Source organism: Xenopus tropicalis, chromosome 2, assembly GCF_000004195.4.
Source record: "Xenopus tropicalis strain Nigerian chromosome 2, UCB_Xtro_10.0, whole genome shotgun sequence".
NCBI lineage: Eukaryota > Metazoa > Chordata > Amphibia > Anura > Pipidae > Xenopus > Xenopus tropicalis.
Window position 1 is genome coordinate 28,775,189 of NC_030678.2, and position 22,057 is coordinate 28,797,245.

A 22,057-nucleotide genomic window follows, 5' to 3' on the forward strand; every position below is an offset into this window, starting at 1 on the left:
CTCCAGTTACTGGGATGGCTGTTTCCGTGCCCTCTGTGCCCAGTCTATGCAGATTATAGTAGTTTTGCTGCTTCAGGTTCAGTACAGAGCAATAGAAAAGAGAGCTTCTGTCAATAATTGCATGCTGGGTATTGTAGTTTTATATAACAGGCTCCAAAAACTAGCCCAAATTTGTACCTTGGCGGGGCTTTAAATTAGTAGCCAACCTGGCAACCCTGCTTCTGGGCACCCCCCCCCCCCCACATCCCGTCTGAAATATTTATCTGCAGGAAAATGACTTTTGGTTCAGTCATTGACTTGGGGCATTATAATAAGGTATTGTTACCTCTGTAGAAAGAAACCTTGTCTGCGCTCTAAGGGTTAATAATAGTATATAATACTTAAGGTCTACAATAGGACTGTCAAGAAAGAAAAGAGAGAAAAGGAGACTGGGAAGATAGACATATTTGGGGCCCTAACCGTTCCCCAGCATTGAATGTTTACCGTCGCTATATTGACGATCTGCTGATAATTTGGGATACCAGAGTCTCTTCTATAGAAGATTTCTTTAAGATCCAAATGATGATGGTTTAAAATTCTCCTTTAAATATAGTGATGTAAGCATAGAATTTTTAGATATGGAAATTTTTGTTAAAGATGGAAAATTATGCACAAGAACTTTTTTTAAGGAAGTCGATAGAAATACATATATACTGAAAAGTAGTCATCATAGAGACATTTGGCTCAATAATATACCTAGAAGCCAATTTACAAGAATACGCAGAAATTGCACTAATGATTGTGATTTCATGGAACAGAGTATTTTTCTCTTTCAGAGATTTGTGGAAAAAATATATGATAGGAAGCATCTTATAAGTGAATTTGTGAAGGTAGCGGGTAATAGCTTTTCCGTGTTTCTTCCCAGATTAGGAAGTACGTTTAGAGCAGACCAGATAGGGTCCATTCCCTTGAGAGGGGTTTGGGATACCCGGTTGAAGGATGCTCTGGATCTTTTTCTTGAGAATGGATGTGGTAGAGAGGTTTGCATAGGAGATATGTCGTCCTCCAGATACTATTATAAAAGTAAAAATTTTAATAGGGGTAAAACAAGGAGAGAAACGAAAGTTAAAATGGCCACTCATGTGGAGAGAGCTATACTGCCGGTGAAGACTAAACAGAAAAATATTTCATCAACAAAGTAGAGGGAATGGAGGTGGTCCAATCCACTGTCAATGAGCCATCCAAAGAGTATGGCGGGTTGGCCTTGGTGGTGCGGTACCATTGTAAAGTAAGGGAGATACTAACTTTACTTGAGAGATACTGGCCCATATTGCTAAATGATCCCTTTTTGAAGAACAATCTCTCTGAAAGTTTACCTGTGATTTATAAGAAAAATAAGACCTTAAGGGATATTATAGCACCTACAGTTTTAAGACAACATAGAAAAGATCCTAACAAGAAGAAAGAATCGATTTTAGATTATTTTGGTAGTACGATAGAGACAAAGGAAAAAGGGAAAAGTTTAGTGTCCGGAGGTTGGCATGCGTGCGGTATTTTCCCAAAAGTCTTGGCAATCATTGAGATGTTTTTTAGCAAAAGTGAGACGAGCCTTAATGTTCTTTTTGCTTAAAAGTGGTTTGCGCCTTGGAAATCTGCCATGCAGGCCGTTTTTGCCCAGTCTCTTTCTTATGGTGGAGTCGTGAACACTGACCTTAATTGAGGCAAGTGAGGCCTGCAGTTCTTTAGATGTTGTCCTGGGGTCTTTTGTGGCCTCTCGGATGAGTTGTCTCTGCGCTCTTGGGGTAATTTTGGTCGGCCGGCCACTCCTGGGAAGGTTCACCACTGTTCCATGTTTTTGCCATCTTGTGGATAATGGCTCTCACTGTGGTTCGCTGGAGTCCCAAAGCTTTAGAAATGGCTTTATAACCTTTACCAGACTGATAGATCTCAATTACTTTTGTTCTCATTTGTTCCTGAATTTCTTTGGATCTTGGCATGATGTCTAGCTTTTGAGGTGCTTTTGGTCTACTTCTCTGTGTCAGGTAGCTCCTATTTAAGTGATTTCTTGATTGAAACAGGTGTGGCAGTAATCAGGCCTGGGGGTGACTACAGAAATTGAACTCAGGTGTGATAAACCACAGTTAAGTTATTTTTTAACAAGGGGGGCAATCACTTTTTCACACAGGGCCATGTAGATTTGGAGTTTTTTTTCTCCCTTAATAACGTAAACCTTCATTTAAAAACTGCATTTTGTGTTCAATTATGTTATCTTTGACTAATAGTTAACGGTTTTTGATGAGCAGAAACATTTAAGTGTGACAAACATGCAAAAGAATAATATATCAGGAAGGGGGCAAATAGTTTTTCACACCACTGTATGTGGTATATGTGGTTGAATGTAGCTGTAGTAAGAAATATGTGGGACGAACTATAAGGTCGTTTCGTATGAGATTGTATGAACATATTCGCAAGATTAGATTGGGTTCCTCGGAAATACCACTTTACAAACATTTTAAGGATGTGCATGCCGCAGATGTGAGGCACCTTAAGGCTTGGGCTATTGAACAAGTGGATGTAGATTTTAGAGGTGGTGATAGATTGTTAGCCCTGGATAGAAGAGAATCATTTTGGATTTTTTCTTTAAATACATTTGAACCAGTAGGTTTTAATGAAAATTGGAATATTAGATCCTTTTTAGCGTAAGTTCTGATATTAACTTTGAGTCTTCGCTGCTAGCCCATGTGGGGTGTGTGAGGTTAACCACAACATGTGTTGAAATTCTTTTTTTTATAGGATAGCTGGCGATATAGTGTAATTCCCATGAGTGTTTTTCTGGTTTTAACATAATGTAATGGAAAAAAAGGGGAAGGAAATATAGAAAAGGATGGCCAATACCTAATAACAGTTCAGTAAAAAGTAGTATTGGGTTATCTGTTTGATTGTGTTGTAGTAGGAAAGTTTGGTAGGTAGGGAAACCCAGAGGAGTACTACTACTATAAGGAGGAGAGGGAGTAGTATAGAGATATAAGAAAATAGATTAAGTAAGAAGGGATAAAAGAAATTGTTTTTTTTTTTTTTTTTCTTCCTCTTTTTAATATAATGTTTTATTTTATATTTTAAGTAAGTTTTGATATGATGTATCTGAATAAGTCTAATTCTGCTACTGAATGTAGCAGAAAGAGTGGAAATGACATCTAGAGGCTAATAACGGGTTAACTAGGCACTGATGTGGAGTATAGCTGGGTATAAATAGGGGGAGTTGGTCCACAGGGGCAAAGTAGTCTGTGAAGAAGCGCATGAGCGCGAAACGTGTCGACTGTTGGCACTTGAGAGGATCCGTACTGGAGGATTCGGCCCATACCGGTGACGTCACCGGAAGGAAGTGAATGGCACGAAGCCGTTACTGATAGCCTGTGCCTCTCTCTGCCTTACCCAAGTAAGTTCCCGGCCGGGACAAGGGGGATGTGCATACAGTATACTAAGCCCCTGTAGGGACTAATCCTTTTATTTCATACCTACGTTGTTTGTAAAGTTTATAGCAACACGAGTTCTCTTAATAGATCATCGTTCAGTTAACACAGTGTATCTAGCTGCGCATGTGCTCTAAGTTAGACTTCCTTTCTGCCTCCCATACTCTCATACATTAAGTGGGTGTTCGTTGGGGAATAAAAGGCACTGTGCTTTGTGAACATCACGCCATCTAAATATCCCTGTAGGGTATTATTTCCACATGTTTTTATAGTTTGAATTTACTATTTTAGGTAGACGCCCATCAGGGGGCGATGGAAACTCCAACCATTCTTACTCATAGGGTTATTTGTTTTTAATTTGTATGTATAGGTTCTATCTATGAACTTCTTTTTCAATCCATCTAATTGTTGTTATATCAAGGAATTGGGTATTTAAGTGTAAATTATTTTTAGGAATCCATCATCTTTTATTTATTGCACTTAATGAACTTTTGATCAATGCGTCCTTCTCCTGTATATAGAATTAAGTAGATATTATCATTTTAAGGTCTATGTGAATTATTGAATATGTTTGCTAGATTTGATGCTACACATATTTGAATGCACTGATGTGGTTTTTTAATAAAATTAAATTGATTTTACACTGAAGTGGTGGTTTTTTGAGCGCTAACTCCTTTGGGATAATATTGTTACCTCTATGTAATGCCAGGGAGCCCTAACATTTACTGTTCTGCAGAGGGATCTTGTCTGTGATTCCCCCTAACCTTTATTGAGTAACCGTACTGTTCTGCTGCTCCATTCTTCCATGAGACGAGAAAACATTCACGTAGCTGCTGCTTTACATTCAATGCCTAAGGGTTTTAGGGTCCAGATTGACTCAGCATTGTTTTTGAACCAATCATTGTGATACAAACATGTTGTGTTCTGAATAAACTGCACTTTGATAGAGAATTTCTGCTTCTGTTACTGCATTCATTGTACTCATGCTGCTATGTCAAACAGTAGGGTCTTGCATATTTACTAACCAGAACTTGCATTTCAATAAAATGTCTTCCTTAGATTAGGCTACTTTTTTTTATTTATAAAGGACAGAAGTTTCACCAAGCGGAGTTCACAACCCTGACAATACATTATAACCCTGAGTCTCATGGGATTCATAGGCTTTCTTGTATGGCATTATCATTTTATTATTAACCGATTTATATCCTGCAATGCTGTACAGTATCAAATAAAGCAAAACTAACCTATACAGGAGGTAAAGAGGGTCCTACTTAATAAAACTTACAATCACTTTAATATAATGTAGCCTAGGAACATATGGAACAGCTGGCCCATTGCTTGGATAAAGTTGCACAGTGCTCTAAAAATAATAGCATTGCCTCTTTGTGTTCCCCCTGTAATAAACGGATATTGCTCCTTATGTAACTTCCTTGTATCTCTTCTTTCTAGATATGATAATGTAAGGAAGCCCGGCCGAATGCATGTCCCCTATCTGCTCTGGGATATTTGCTCCACTCGTGGATTCAGACTTGCAGAAGAAGAAGCAATGTAACTTGTGCAGCTGGGCTCGGGGGTCCCGGAACAAGATCAAGAGGAAAGAAAGCCTCCCCTCAGATCCCTCCCACAGATCTGCTGTCCATTGCATTATTATCTTCCCAGACTTTGCACAAGTGCACATTGCATTTGTTATTATAAAGGGTTTTGTTGAAATAAAGTGCAGAACTAGTAGTTGGTCGGTGAGCAGCAAAGGGCCCAGTAGAGTATTTTGCAAAGCAAACATGCACTTATACACAATCAGGAAGTGTCTATTATGGGGTTTCCCTTGTGTCCCTTTAGTGGTGGCTGAACTCAAGCCCTCATTAGCTCACTTATATAGCGGAGCTGCAGTACAGTAACTAATGGTGCGCCACGGGATGGGTGTTTATAGGTTCATACATAGGTCTGGTGTAGTCCTTACAGTTACAGAGTTCTCTGTATTTATTATAAATGTGCAGAAGCCCAAAACCATTTGTGTTGCTTCCCTGACACTGAGTGCTATCTGGTCCCAACTGGCTCACTTCTTATTCCTTAAACACAGGAGATTGGATAAAGTTTTGTTTTTTATTTGGGATACTGGAAGCATCAATGTGGCCCTTGAGAACCTTTCAAAGTCACACTAGCTTTAGACCTACCCAGAGCATTAGTAATATTAGATAGAGTCTATTCAGTTAGTAAGTGCCCAAGTCACAGGAATCTTCACAAGTATCTAGAAACATCCCCACACATTTGCATGCAGCCTTTATAATGATATTTTAAGCATAGTATTAAATAATGCTCCTATGAGGGTCTGCTTACAACTCCTTGAGCTTGGTACCCAGAGTCTTTATCCTGTGTTCATTTCTTGTGTAGCACTTGGCTTTGTTTTGCTGTGTCAGCTAATTGCTGATTCCCTATAAACTTATTCATGTCTGGATGTTTCAGCAGCAGGTTTCATAAAAGCTGCCCCTTCCCTAATCTTCTATACAAGGTATAGGCATCTATCATCACCATTGCAGGCCTGGTGGTTGACCATGAAGGGCACCTTCCATCCAACAATTGTTTCCCCCACCGGAGGGTGCCATAGGTGATCAATACAAACCAAGGATCAGAACTGGTGTAAAGCATAGGCAGCAGAAGATGGTTTTGGTGGGGGGGGGGGGCTTGAAAAGAACTCTATGGGGAGTGCGCAGCAAAGCCACAAAGGCCTAGGCCTAGGGCGGCAGGACTTAAGGGACGACATGCCACCCATCTGCAACTAAATTCAGCATTGCTTTCCATTCCCAGTCAGGTAACCCATAAGCTGCTGTACATTTCAACTCATAGAACCACACTGCAAGTTTTTCAATGAGCTAATAGCTAATGAAGAACAAAATTTATATATTGACATTATAAGAATATATATTTTATAATATGAGCGATACTCATTCAGGAGTTGCAGCTTTGTAACTGAGCAGCATTTCCACCATTCTTCCTAAAAAAAAGGCTACATTATGGTATTACTAATGAGGATCTGTGGATTTGTTTGCCTTGTTTGAAGTTATTTGTGTTATTTACTGTAAATACAGATATGAGGATAAATAAAGATAAGGCAGAATAAACTATGGTAATATGTTTTATTAAAGGGGAATTCTGGCTTCCAAGCCAAAATTTGTTAAAGAACCTGACCCGACACAGAAATGCCCAACTTACCTATCACTGTAATCTGTTCCTTCAAAAGGTATGAATAAACATCCTTGTTAAGGTGGCCACACACGTGGTGATTTGCGATCAGCCACAAACCGATCAGGGCTGAAACGGCAGATAAGGAGGTAGAAACAATAGGCTTTCTACCTCCTTCTGCCGATTCAGCGCTGAAGGCAGATTTTGGTCAGGCGCCTTCTATGGCGCCCGATCAAAATCTTTTAACTGGCCCGATCGGCGAGTCGACCGATATCAGCAGCTTCCTGCGATATCGGTTGACTCGCCGACTTGCCATACACGCACCGAATATCGTACAAAACAAAACGAGGTTTCGTACAATATTATCGGTGCGTGTATAGCCAGCTTTATATGCTGAAGATCAGCTGCATCATTTGAAATCCTGGCATGGATGGAGGGACTAAACATTGATGTAACAACTTCTCCAAAGCTTACAGACAGCATGCAGGAACTAATCCTGTGTAATGTACAAATAAATGTAAAAAGCCTTATATTCATCAATACTTTGTTGAGCAGCTCATCTCTTGGGCAAGCTCCCTTTGTGCTCTTGCACTTCTGCCATAGCAAATGACCCATAATATCTTCATCATGGGTTGGCTTATGTATTTGAGTATGGTTAGATAAATAAGTGAGCTGTCCTAGCCTGAGGGGGTTGCCAAGTTCCCACCAAGGCTGCTGTTTTAGACCAAAAAATATATATATGCAGTCCTTATGGGTGTATTTATAAATAATGCACCAATTAGTAGCCTGTGGCTCTGTCAGAATGACTCATGAACAATCTTGATTCACCTTTTCTCCAGTGAGAAAATGTTGAAAACCTGAACTATAAACCACACTGCAACAGGCATTTAGGAAACAAGCAATTAGTATAAAAGTGCCATTTGTACCAATGTTTGCACCAAGTTTAGTAAACAAAAGCAACCAATCAGCAGGGTGCATTTCCTGATCACGTGTTTAACAGCAAACATCTACTTGGCTGATATGGGATGCTAGACTGGTTGCATATTTGCCCCTTTCATTGCATTGCCCCAAGAGATTCATTTCTACAAATACTTGGGCAAATTTTCTGTCTCCTGGATGTCCCAAATGCTCCTTACTTCCATAAAGCCATTGTGTAAGGGCCGTGGCAGACGGGGAGATTAGTCGCTGTGCAACAAATCTCCCTTGTCACGGGTGACTAATCTCCCCAATATGCCATCCCACTGGCTAGAATGTAAATCGCCAGTGGGATAGCATACGCCAGTTTCATCTCTAGGCAACGTTGGGGATTTCGGCAAATCGCTGCACCACGTATGCCATCCCACCGGCATATCCCCATCTGTCACAGCCCTAATCCTGTTCCCTTCTAATGCCAAATGTCTCTGTCCATTATATAAATATACTGCACTTTTCCATGTAATGCCTAAGAAAGCACTAAATAAGTTATACAGTATCTCCCTCTGCTTGCTCTGCTGAATTCTGCAGTTATGCCACTGCCCTATGTTCTAGATTCATAGAAGCATTCTAGAAGGTGAGTGTTATCTACAAAAGAACCTCTAACAATCTCACCTGAGTCCTGGGGATTTGAGCTGAAAACCTACTGAGGCTGCAATGGGAAGCTAACAAGATGCGCTACGTAAGTCCTGCTCCCCGCAGGTAGGATAAGTGCAGATCTGTCTGTACCTGGCAGGAAGGATGCACCTCTCCTTTTTAACTTCAATTCACCTGTTGTCAGTCCATCACACCCTCAGGCTTTCTGACACAGACCCATTCACATGTGTTCTCTACTGACATTATCTCTAGCACAGTGTGGACAACAGTAACATTGCACACTTTAAAGGGGAAGGAAAGGCTAAGTCACTTGGGGGTGCTAAAATGTTGAGCACCCCCAAGTGACCCCCAAGTGCCCCTATAAGAAGAAAACTGCACCAGCCCGGGGCACCTGGGGCGATGCACTTTCTCCTTCTGCCTTTGTTTCGCTGTGACTCCGAGTCCGGTGCATGCGCAGAGTGAGTGACTTCTCTGTTAAAGTTCGGCTTTTCACTCTACTGCGCATGCGCGCTCAGTGAAGGACGAAGCGATCGCTGCTGCCCCGGGCTGGTGCTGTTCTCTCCGTACAGGGGCACCAGCCCGGGGTAGAAGGTAAGCGATTCAAGTCACTTGGGGGTGCCTAACATTTTGGCACCCCCAGGTGACTTAGCTTTTCCTTCTCCTTTAAAGGTGAACAAATGTCATATAGACATAAGAATATAGCTAGAAATGCTGTGTATAAATGTTTAGTTTTATACACTGAGCTGTAGCAGCTCTTGATCTTGGATCTTCTTGACCATTATTTGAGTGTCAGTGACACTGTACATGCTCGGAAGAGGACCTGAAGAGGCAAAAGATGGCACTCGACACTGCTGTAGGAATATTATCCACCAACCCTGCTGCTCTACTTTGCTTTTTGGAACCCTTCAATGTAATCAGATTCAGACAAAACCTTATATGCTGCCCGAGAACACACAACAGAAAAGAATTTAGTGCCGATCTCAAGTGTTTAATACTCAAGAACAAATGGCAAGTCAGAGAGAACATAGCAACATCAATGCAGTGCCAGTTTCCTACATATTAACCCCAGAACTCCTTATAGCATGCACGCATTACTAATTCTATATACAACACTTCCATGAACACAACATAGGACACATGCATTATCAGTATATATAATACCTCCCAGGAACACAACAGGATAAATACAGTGCCAACTTCATGTATAATATTTATTGGTGTTGGCTTGGTTTGTAGAGGCTCACCTTCCCTAGTCCTTCATTCAAATCCACCTACATTATGGTCTATAGGACACTTTACCAATAACGGATTCAGTAATAGGTAGTAGAAGAAGTGGCCCCACAAAGAGTTAAGAGATTAAGTCTATTCATAATTTGTCATATCACACAGGATCCGCTATCGCTCTTCATCCATGTTTTCTGGTGTAAGTGGAATTACATAGCAATTCTAAAGCTATTTACATGGCTGTTTGCGAAATGACTTCCAACGTAGCAGGGAAAATCTGCATTTGGCCTCATCAGTTTGAATGTTTCAATGTGCAACGTGGTTGGAAATGGGCTGAATTGCATTTTTTGCAGTAGCTGATTAGCATTTAGAATGGGGGCACAGGAGGACTGATTGGAGCGGCGCAACATGCAAACTTCTGTTGATTGACCAAGTGGAAACAGAGACAATTTATCTCAGGCTAAAGCCGACACACGGGAAGGAGATAAATGTAACATAGCAGCTGGGTCACACATGGCTTTGCCTCGGCTCTTGTCTGTCTGCAGGGTTTCCCCAGTAGCTTGTTTTTTAGCAGCAGTATGGTACAGGGATAGACCCGTCTTTTCTACACTGCAGCATTACAGCACTGCCTATGGGAGTAACCTTTAGCCTTTGGCTTTGTGTGTTTTAGTCAACTGTAGTCGTAGGTAAAATCAATTTTCCCTTGCAGACAAGAGGGCACAATAGTAGGAGCCCTTGCTCCCAACACTTCCGGCAGCCGCACTGGATTAAAGGGGAACTCCATCCAAACACAACTTAAGCTTGGGAGTGCCATACTGTCGCCCACTCACACCAGCCCTTTTGTATCTAGCGCCGCCTAATGGCGGTGGAGCCACTTACAGGGAAAGGCAGGAATCCTTACACTCCATTCTGGGAGCACACAAAGTTGCACGTCTGGGAGCTAAGAGCAAATTGCATTGGAGCAAGGTCTGAAATGCACAAAACATGGCACCTTGATTCATCTTTGCCACTTTTTGCAAATGAGTAATTTCATTTTTAAACATTATCAAATCTAAAGAGGGAAAGGGCTGCCTACGTGTATTGGGAAATATACTGCCCACAGCCAGGGAGGAGAGTAAGAAACAGAAACCACTTGGCAGCTTTTGAGTTACCAGCACTTTAACTTGCGTTCCAAGTGGGGTGGAATTTTATGCATTTTGCCCTCACCGCAACTTAAGTGTTAATTAATGTCACTTTAGGTACCTGCTTTACAAACAGAAAAGAAACAATAAAATTCTAAATTCCATTCTTAAATATCCGCAGCAATTTGTTGTCTGTTGTAACATCATTAAAGTTTGCTCCTTAAGGCACATTCTTCAGCAACTATTTCACTGCACAATGGCCCAAGCAGTAGACAAAGTACAAAAATGGCAAATTGTGGACTTTTTCTGCACACTGTGTGGGGCATTGTATATGAGCCCAACTGTATTGCTGACTGCTAACTGCTGCTGAAAGGAATTGCTTGGTTCTGCTCGGCCTATTATCCACAAGTAACCCAGGCCATTAGTCCAATTAAGGGTATAGGTGACTTGCATATATCAGTATTCAATCTCATCTGCTATTTAGCCACCCAGTTTGTCCAGTTCCCCCTGCAAAGATGCCACATCCTGGATGGAATCTACTGTAGGGCTGCCAGATCACTTGAAAATTCAGGGACATTTATTAAAAATGCATGTTGCAAGGCCATCCTGATTGCATTTAAACTATATTGTAATAAATGAAGCTCTTCCAGCTGGACTTTCTAGACATGTCCCTTAATTTTCTAGTATTGTTTACAATGCCAACCCCCAAGTTATTACTGAATAAACTGAATAAATGGACCTAATGCAGAACCCTCTGGCCCCCCACTAAGAACTCTACTCCAGGTGGGGAACTTACCATTAACCACCGCCCTCTGCACATGATCCCATAGCCAGTTCCCTATCCATGTTAAACATTACCAAGACCAACAGATCTTATTTAGAGCAGTAAGACCATGTGTTATAGGGTAGCTGTAAATTTGTGTGCTATGTATCTAAAGCTTGATAAAGGGCACGCAGCTTGCGATGTATTGATTTTAAATACACTAATTTTGCATGATTTGAGTGCTGCTTCATTGGTTTACTAATTTATATATATTGGAAATGAGACAGCGTAACCTACAGGAGCGTGCACCGAGATCCCTATTTTCACTGAAGAGAAGAGTGCTGGGGCAACTCCTATGTAATATATATTTTGCTTTGGATCTCTGTGTCTGTGACTGTGCAGAGGCAGAAATGTTCAGCTTGCAGCACAAGTCTATTTGGGGATTATGGGAGCCCAAATGGAAACCAATAAATCTTACAATAATTTCAAAATCTAAAGTTATGTCATTGGTACTTTTACACCATATCAACAGTTTCCCTTTGGTTTCTCTTACAAATACAGGAGCATGGGATATATCTGGGCTTGGTGAGACTACAGTTATTATAGATATTATAGGGATGTATCTGTATCACAATAAAAGTTTTCTGGCACAAACCCAACTGTTTATTACTAAACCTATGCCTGGCTGTTGCAGCTGTGACATGTTGTTTTGGGGTAACGCAGATGTAAACAGTGTCTTCAACCAATCAGGTGCATTGTCCCGCCCTTAAGCCTGCTTTAGCCTCAAGTGATTGGCTGCCTCCTGTCAGATGCTTAGCATTATTACTAGTGATTGCAGCTTGTTACCTGCTCTCTCTGTAAGTACATTTTTCAGCTAAATATTACAGCTTTATGGTTATCATTTATAAATAGGGAGGAATTGCACATCTTGTAGCATTATTTATTTAGCAGCAGGCAGAGATTTCTGCACATTCCCTGTGCCACTGACAGTGCTAAAGAGCCAGGATGGCAGTTAATGGCAGTTGGGCAGCAGCTTCATGGATGGAAATATTAAAATATAGCAACACAAATGTGTAGGGATCTGTCAGTATGACTTTGATTAGTTGTGTCTGTTCTTTTGAAGTGGCAGTTGCCATATTCTATACTCATTTAGGAGGGTGTCTTGCCAACTGCCAAACTCTGTTGGATGATGATGGGAGTTGTAGTTTAGTAACAGCTACAGGGCAACAAGTGCCGCTGATAATGTGTATTTTCTCACACACCTACACTCAGGGGCATATTTATTATAATGTGTAAGCCAATATCACCATCTGGGAGCTGGAAATCCGCTGCAGGGCCACAGGTTGGAGCCCAAATGGAAACCAATAAACCTTACATACCAAGTTATGTCATTGGTACTTTTACACCATATCAACAGTTTCCCTTTGGCTTCTCCTACCTTTTTATTATATTTAATATTTGTATTTTTTTTTTTTGTCTATGTAAAGTTGGGTAGAACACGGGTCAAAATAAATTTCATTATAGTAATGATGCTTCATTGTTATTTGTATATGACAATAAACTTGAAACTACAAATACAGGAAAATGGGATATATCTGGGCTTTGGTTTGACTACAGTTATTATGGATCTAATAGGGATCTATCAGTATCACTTTGATCTGTTTTTTGTCTGTGTGTCTGTCACTTTATAGCGGGGCCATAGTTGCTGCTAATGTGTATTTTCTCATACACCTGCACTAAGTCAACCAATGCCCTTTCTGGACCCCACACAATAGAGATGGTTAGACCAGCCTCAGTATAAGAGCAATTCCCAGTGGGCTTCAGCCAAGAACAATTCCCATCAGCCCTTTCTTATTTTCTGCATAACTCATAACATATAGCAGTATTTATAGCTAATATTTGAGTGTGAGCTGTTGATATCAGGTTCCCCCACTGGGCCCTAGGAGGCTATTCCAATACTGGCTAAACACACACTAGTATGTGATAGGTCAAGCATTTAGGAGAATTTAAAGAGACATTATGGTCATGCCCTGTCCGTATTCTGCAGCTTTTATTTTGCCTCCATATTAGCTGTGAAAGATACCAATCTCTCTTCTCTATTACAGGAGATACAGTGATGGGTTGCAAGAAAAGCAAAGTTGAGGTAAGGTTGCTCACGTTTCCTTTTGTCCTTTTACCTGGGATAAAGAATATGGCGGCACTGGCATGGGAGGGTGTGAGAGTTCAGGGCAAAATGGATGGAAGGCCAGGATCAAACACCTTGGCCCATGGAGCTCTACTTACATATATGAGACAGATAATTACACACACACGTTATACTGATACAACAAATCCTACGCAATTGGCACTTTCATCCTTAATTAATGGCCACAAAATACATTTTTTCATACCCAGGATTTTGCAGTATAATGGCAGAATATTTTTGACCCCAATGAATATATGAGAAACAATCATCTGAACTGGTGGGGGAGTGTGCTTATAAAAAATATTACAACTTAATTTTTTCTTTCTACAGAACTCAGTTCTTTCTATTAAGCATGAAAATGCTTTTGTGGAGATTCTAGAGATCACCGATGTGCGTGACTCTTTGGTGGAGTTTACTGCCACCTTAGAGCTGCCCGACCACCTGGCACAGCCATCATTCCTAGGTAAGTGTGATCAATATTAAAAAGCACATTTTAATTTCCAAAATTAAAGTTTCACATCTGGGAAACCAATTTTAGTTCTGATAAGGACCCCACTGCCAGGTAATAATGACATCTGTGGTGTTTTTATTCTTGTAGAATCTCCACTTCCTGCTGGGTATGAAGAGGACCCTGGCTCTTCCCACAACATCGGAGGGGCCAGTCCTCTTCATGAGCCTGAGGCTGAGCCAGCAGAGACTATCCCCAGGGATACAGCCAGCCCCACCAATTTCAACTGGCTTTCATTCGTAAGTACATTGTATGGGTGTGAAATATATACAAACACACACATGTAATTGTTGGATTCTTACTATGCTTTACCTCTGTAGGATGCCACGGTGGAGGTCCCTGGGGTAGTTATTACTTCAGAGGCCCTGGTGAAAATTTGCGTGAAAGCAAATAAATATGTACCACCATACGAGCCACCAGCGATGCCATTTTTATTGGGTAAGTTGGATCGTACACTGACACCTTGAAATTTATGATATGGTTACTCATATTATTCATAGTGCATTTATGTGAATTGTATGGACATTTATGTTTCATTACAATAGGATACTTATATATTTATAGAGGAGAGTATTTATACTTTTTATAAAGTGTAGGTCTAATATTGTTATATTGTAATAAACTGTATCATCATGTTGAGACTATATTGTTCCATTTCTGCTTTCATTTCAGAAGCTCCTGATTGTGATGCTGGCACGTCCAATAACAGCGGACACATTGTTCCCAATCAGGAGCAAGAGTCTGAGCCAAAGGAAGATAATTCCACCTCTTCCAGTCTTCCATCAGAAGTAAGTAGATTCTACAGATATTATTCTTTATTCTTTGCTTCGGGGTTCTCATTCATTCTCAGTGGTGCACATATGAAATTCATGCAATGTTTATTCTGCGCATAATACTCATTTGTCCTTTGTTTGCAGCTCAACATCTCTGAATTTGGCTCAGATGTTGCCAATAAAATACAGGGCGCAGAAGGACCATCTACCAGGTATCTGATTTGGGGCATATTCTCTTGTTTTGGTTTAGAATTGTAAGTTGCTTATATATTAAAATATTAATATTGCCTAATTTGCACTGTTTGTAAAGCTTGATTCTATTATAGTTCCCTTCTCATTGAGGGGTTATCAATAACTGGCCAATACCCTCTGGTGATTGGATGCTACAAAAAGTCACCAAATAAACTGCATATTAGATTATTGTTGTCTGTAAACATGAACAAAACATATATTACATTTTCTTTATTTTATTTTTCAGCCCTGTTGAGCCTGGATCTCCCTCACTTGATCAATTCAACCTGGGTCAAGTGTTGGGAGAAGGAGGATTTGGGAAGGTGAGCGACTCATTGCACAATTAGGTTTTAGTTACTACTGATTTACCCAGAGTGATTAAACTTTCTGTCTTCTGACTCCAGGTATTCCTAGCCGAGCACAAGAACACCGAAGTGCTATATGCCATCAAGGCCCTGAAAAAAGAACACGTTTTGGAAAAGGGCAATTTGGACAGGTCAGTGATAGGGGAGAGATTAATATTGGTCATATCTGTGTCATCTTTTCTTGTTATATTCAGCTTTATATGTAGGACAGTTTTCTCTTTTTATATTTAGTATCTGTTTTACCTCACATTCCTTTAAATCATTTGCATTTGGTTATTATCTTCTGTATTGCCCTGTGTCTGTTCATAAGGGTAAAGGGTCAGTGTAATGTTCCCTTGTGTGGGCCTCACATGGTGATAATGGAATGATTTTCCCCACAGTGTCTTCCATGAGAAGGAAATCCTCCAGACGGTAAGTTCTTCTAACCACCCGTTCCTAGTGTCATTACATGGAACCTTCCAGACGGAGTCTCACCTGTTCTACGTCATGGAATATCTACCTGGAGGTGACATGTTTGACTTCATAAGATCAGTGGAACTAGAAGAACCGGACGTCATGTAAGTAGAATGGGAATCACCTTAATTCTCACACATATTATCTTATATATAAAAAAAAAAAATATTAAACTAACTGAATATTATTTTTTTTCTCTATTCAGGTTTTACACCGCATGCGTTGTCCTTGGCCTGGAGGCATTACATCAGCTTGGCATTGTCCATAGGTAAGCATTAATAACACTAAGATCATCTTTATTTCCAGATGAAACTGGTAACACTACTAAGAACACTGCTAATTTAGCCTATAGCACTGTAATAATTTGCTTGATGTTATTATAAGGATTATATATGTATAACTACTAAACTATTGACTTGGTTTTAATTCAGAGATCTAAAGCTGGAGAATTTGCTGTTGGACCGGGATGGCTACCTTAAGATCGTAGACTTCGGCCTCAGCAAAGACAGTAAGTGTTGCTTATAATTCTGGAGCATACAGGGGATAAGATCAGATTATTAGGTATTATTACATTTAGATATAGTGTTATATGTAAGTGGCATAAACAGATCTGAGTGGGTGTGTAGTTTGGAAGCAAGCAGTTAAGAAAAGTTTCTCATTACTTAACATTAGGGTCCCAGGTCTGCAGTTTCCTCACAGTGTTTTTTGTGTTTAAGGATTTGGATACAGCGACCGCACGAACACCGTGTGCGGAACAAGAACATACATGGCCCCTGAGATCTATCTGAAACTTGGATACGGCATGTCCGCTGACTGGTGGGCCCTAGGAATTACTGTTTACATCATGCTCCTGTATGAGGTAAGCACAATTCCTATATTTTCAACTTACATTGGGGAATCATTGCCATTGGCGTTTTATAATGTGACTAAACATAGTGTAATAATATGATTAAGTATAATACATATTATAATCTCCATATTTACAAGCATAACTTCCTATACTCTCAGAAATAACATAGCATGAATATTTCTATGTTTGGCTGATCTTTACCAGCTGCACATGAGAGATGTAGTTCAGTACAGAGCCTGCACTAAGCTGATATTGCAACAAATCTATTAGTTGTTTCGCTATAGGAATAATTATTCACTTTCTCAGTTACCATTCAACAACAAGGATCCGGTTGAGCAAATGAGTAGCATCCTTTATGATGACATCGAGCTGCCCGAAGACCTATCAGAGGATGCCTCCACTCTAATACAAAAAGTAAGTTGGCCCCAGCAAAGCAGTATCATGTGCCTTTAGTCACTTGTTATACTAAGGGCCATACATGTTGTATAGTTATTATTATTAGCATGATATAACATATGGCCTTTAGTGTCTTTTAGTGGCAGTTTCAGGCTTTCACTGAACTTTACAATATGTATTACCCGAGTGAGCCCCTTCTATCCCAAAGGGACAGGCTGTCAATGTCAGAAGCAGTGGGTACTGATGTGTTACTGATAATGGCTTGTCCCCTAAATACACAACTTAATCTCTGGTTCATAGAAGCAGTTAATAGTTGTAAATATATGAGCTTAATTGTAAGGCCATCCAAGCAGATCCGTTACATATGCATATGGTTACTTTCTCTATGGGACTGGGAAATTGCTTGTATTCCTGGGTGGATACATTCCCATTAGAATAATAAAATCGACATAAGAATTAAAACATTAATGATTTCACAACAATGTTTGATTTGTTTTTTGTAGCTGTTAGAGAAAGATCCTGAATTTCGCCTCGGTTCGGGTGACGCCGGGGCTGAAATGATTAAAGAGCACCCCTTCTTTAAAGTAAGTTTCTATTCCATTCCTTTTGATTTACAGACAGAAAAGCACTAATGAATATTGATAAATTCTTCATGTTTAATGTAATTGTAGCTTTACTTTTCCGTACTTTTTGGACCAGATACTCATTGTGAAATATCACCTATCTTTTAGGATATGGACTGGGACCATCTGTTGCAGAGAAGGATTACGGCTCCATATGTACTGGGCAACGAAGACCTGGAGAGCCAAGAGAACCCTGGATGCCAAGCTCCAGCACTGCCACCAACTGCTGCAAGGATTCCATCAGAGCTGCAAGAGGCATTCAGAGGATTCTGAAAGAACAACAATAACACCTGAATGAACATCTGATAAGTAGACGGAATAGATGGGGAGGGTGGAGGGCCAGTCCATATCCATATACGAAGTCCATTCATATAAAGTGATGCTCAGGTGTCCCACCTCAGTAATCTCTGACTGATTAGGCTAATATAGGAATAGTCTTCTCACACTTTGTAGAATATTCTAAAACCTCACCTGTATAACAGACAAGTAAGTTTTAGTGTAAGGTGAGAAACAAACAGTGTATTTTCACACAAACAGCTGACACTGTAACATCCTGCCTGGATTTGAACCAGCACCCTGCAGGTTACCTCTGTTCTATGTAAGCAGATAACTAGGTGCTTGGTTCAGTTTGCCCCACAATACATTCTGTCCGTAGCGGCTCCTTCTCTACAGTTGACGTTTGGCACCCTTGCCAGAGAGTCTCTGGATTCTCGTGCAGTAAGACCTGGCAGCCCCCGAGTAGCTGTGATTCAGGCCCAAAGCCAAAGGTAGCTGTTATAGAAGAGCAGGCCAAGACCCCCTGCTTGTGGTTTGTGACAAACAGGCAAGTAAAATCAGGTAAAATCAGGTAAAATCTTACCTCGGTAAGAAACAAACCAACAGTTGTCACTACCTCACCTTGTTTTTATTTCCTTCCTGAGTAGGTTGCTGTTGCCCACCTTGGGAGATCTAAAGAAGATATTGCTTTTATTTGCTTCCTGGTTAGGTTGTAGTTGGCCACCATGGGAGATCTAAAGAAGAAGATATTGATGAAGGTTTCCATGTTTATCCACCCCAAGGTATGAAAAGTAGGTTTATTCCTAAACAGTTGGAATGAGGGGTGTAATGTGGGGGTATTTGATACAGCAAGAGGCATTCTTCCTATGCTACATGGAAATCCATTGCCTCAAATGGGTATTAGGAAATTGTATGAAAAAGGTTTAATACTTTCTCTGCCAGTTAGAGTTCCCTGAGAGTACGGGGCACTGTAAGACTCAAACACATACTAAATATTGGGCTCTCACTGTGGGTGGGTAATGAGCATTCCTTATCTGTTAGATTTAGTTTTTGCACACCATTTGCACCCCCATGTGGGCAACTGGTTAATTTGCAGTATTAAATATGAAGTATATAATAAAATCATTGAATAATTCATCAGGCTGCTTATGTATTTATAATGAACGCATAAGCTTAATTGCCTTTAGGTGTAAATCTTTTTGTGATTTTGATTTTCAGATGTGAGACGGAGTGGCAACAGCCAAAGGAAATCTTATTCCACGATGAAGATCATGGATTGTGTACTGAACATTGTACTAAACACTGATTGTAGTCCTTGAGAAGAAAGAAGACTGTACCCCACCTGCCAAGCGCTGCCCACTTTGCCTACCCTAATAGGCACCATGTAAGGAGGTCCGGGCGCCATCTTTGCGGGCCGGTTCTTGCTGCCTGCCACTGACCTTTGCCTGAGTTGGACTTTGATTCCATCTGATCCCTCCTGAACCGCATTTTGGAAAGTGAGTAGGATCCCTGTGTATCCCGCCGCAGAAAGCCCGGGGCCCCAAAAGGGCGTCGGTGAACACCGGGGTCGGCAGGGCTCTCCTGCCTCACTTAAGAGGTTATTCCCTGGCAGTTTTGGCTCCTATATATATACAGTCCGTTACACACCATTTCATACATAACTGCTTTGTTATGCTCACTTTATGTATATGATAATACAAATAAAAAATATTGCTTATCAATAATATAATTTGTTTATTTATTAAGGATCTGGTGTGGAAACATTGGCATCAGTAATTGGCCAATGTGAGGTCAGAGAGAAGCAATAAGGGAATGATGTGCCATATTTGTCTGTTGCTATGGATTCCTGGCTTAGAGTTTGCATGTGGGTTGATCATAAATTATATTTGTTTATGAATCAAGTGCAGCTCCCAATAACAGGGAAACACAGAAGAGCCATTATATTTGCACAGACTGACACAGAGGGAATTTAAGTTCCACTGGGGCTGGGACTGATGTGAATGATGTATAATCTCTGTAATGTGCTGTGTGAATGTGTTATTATGAGCTATATAACTAACATAATAATAAAGTAAACTCCACAGCGCTGCCCTTTTCAGCAAGTGCCTCTTCTAAAAGAATTGCCATCAGCGCTAAAATCAGAACCATGTACCTGGTTTATGTGTATATGGAAGGGAAGTCAGGGAGTGCATGGACCTCCAGCTCCAGTACAATTACAACGTTTCTACATTTCTGCAATACAGAGAGACTCCTTCCCATATATAGATATGCACGTTCAGGGCTGCCATCAGAAATCATGGGGCCCCTCACAACAAAATTTTCTGGGCCCCTCTCCCACCAGTAAAAAGGACTCACAGACATGAGACATTGGTAGCCAGCAGGGCCCCCCAATACATGGTAGCCAGCAGGGCCCCCCTAGTACATTGGTAGCCAGCAGGGTCCCCCTAGTACATTGGTAGCCAGCAGGGTCCCCCTAGTACATTGGTAGCCAGCAGGGTCCCCCTAGTACATTGGTAGCCAGCAGTGCCCCCCCTAGTACATTGGTAGCCAGCAGTGTCCCCCTAGTACATTGGTAGCCAGCAGTGCCCCCCCTAGTACATTGGTAGCCAGCAGTGTCCCCCTAGTACATTGGTAGCCAGTAGGGCCCCCCTAGTACTTTGGTAGCCAGCAGGGTCCCCTAGTACATTGGTAGCCAGCAGGGTCCCCCTAGTACATTGGTAGCCAGCAGTGCCCCCCTAGTACATTGGTAGCCAGCAGAGCCCCACCCCCCAGTACACTGGTAGCCAGCAGGGCCTCCCGCATCTTGTTTGGCTCCTCCGGTGTCTTCAGCGTCTTTAGCGGCGGCTTCGGACTCCTCCGGCGACGTCCTTCCTGCACAACACGAGGCACTTCTGAGTGCCGAAAGAAGACAGGCTCTTTTATAAGGTTGCGCCCCGTGCGTACTGACGTGCATGTACGCACGGGGCGCGACCAATAGGATCACCCGCTGACCACCAATGACAGGGCCCGGAATTGATTAAAGGGGGCCTGAGCTACTTTTAAAGTTAAAATCGTCCGGGCCCGGGACGACTCTACCCCCTGTGCACCCTGATGGCGGCCCTGTGCACGTTACACAACATAAAGGTGCAGGGAGCTGACGCAAAAATTCTGTCAAGGCAACTCAATGGGTATCAGGGGTGGAAGAGTGAGAGCAGTGTAAGTAGGGAATCCCAGTGCTGAGAGTTCTGTATGAGGCTGGAGGGGCTAGCAGGGTAACTACTTGGTTGTCCGGGGTGTTAGGTGGTGGGTCAGCAATACAAGCATTTCAGATTTTAGAGAAACAAGAGCAGTGCTGGAGTAAAGCTGCTGCCATGTCCTCAGTGCCAGATGGAGAAGCAGCAGAACAGTGAGACCTTTGGAGAGACACGGGAGGGAGTTTGTGTTGGGATTTGTACATGAGAGTAAAAGCTCTGAAAGTTGCTGTAAAAAGTTAAAAACTAACAGTTGTAGAATATAAAGGACAATGTGCCCCTAGGGTTGCCACCTGGCTGGTATTTTATTGCCCTGGCCAGTAAATATGTTGCTTGAGGCCAATGTTATTAATAAAGAAAGAAATAATAAAAGAAAAACATAAAAATTATAGGCAGATCAGTATTTTCCCCCCAGAATCAACAGCAACCCTATGCGCCCCTAAACATTTTAAAGGGCTGTTTCACCTTCAGGTTGATTTGTCGTATGTTATAGACTGGCCTTTTCTTAGCAACTCTTCAGTTGGTCTTCATTTTTTACATGTTATAGATGTTCATATTCCTGTCTCTCTTTTAAATCATTCCCTAGTTACTAGGTTAAATTGGACCCTAGCAACAAGATCCTGAAATTCCACACTGGAGAGCAGTTAAACAAAAAGTAAAATAATTAAAAATTTGCAAATTGCCTCAAAATAGCATTCTCTAGATCATACTAAAAAGTTCATTTAAACTTCCCAAAGTTCCAGGGTTGAATTCCAGGCGCGCATGTGCATGTAAGCATTTGGTGACATTATTTGATCCATTTGGTGACATTATTTAGCTTCATGCACGTGACATCACTTCCGGAAGCGTGTGTGACAGACGTGA

General features: G+C 41.2%; 1 protein-coding gene and 2 long non-coding RNA genes across 3 annotated transcripts in view; all 3 read left to right on the forward strand.

Annotated features, from left to right (window-relative positions):
• Nucleotides 1–22,057, forward strand: part of LOC100494013 (anaphase-promoting complex subunit 4) — a 37,365-nt gene that overhangs the window by 9,308 nt on the left and 6,000 nt on the right. The gene's annotated exons all lie outside the window — the stretch shown is intronic.
• Nucleotides 3,241–6,565, forward strand: LOC101731231. The gene is made up of 2 exons (XR_208385.4): nucleotides 3,241–3,415; nucleotides 4,899–6,565. It is a non-coding gene; the product is annotated as an uncharacterized LOC101731231 (long non-coding RNA).
• On the forward strand, nucleotides 18,531–19,684 carry LOC116408786. The gene is made up of 2 exons (XR_004221243.1): nucleotides 18,531–18,745; nucleotides 19,182–19,684. It is a non-coding gene; the product is annotated as an uncharacterized LOC116408786 (long non-coding RNA).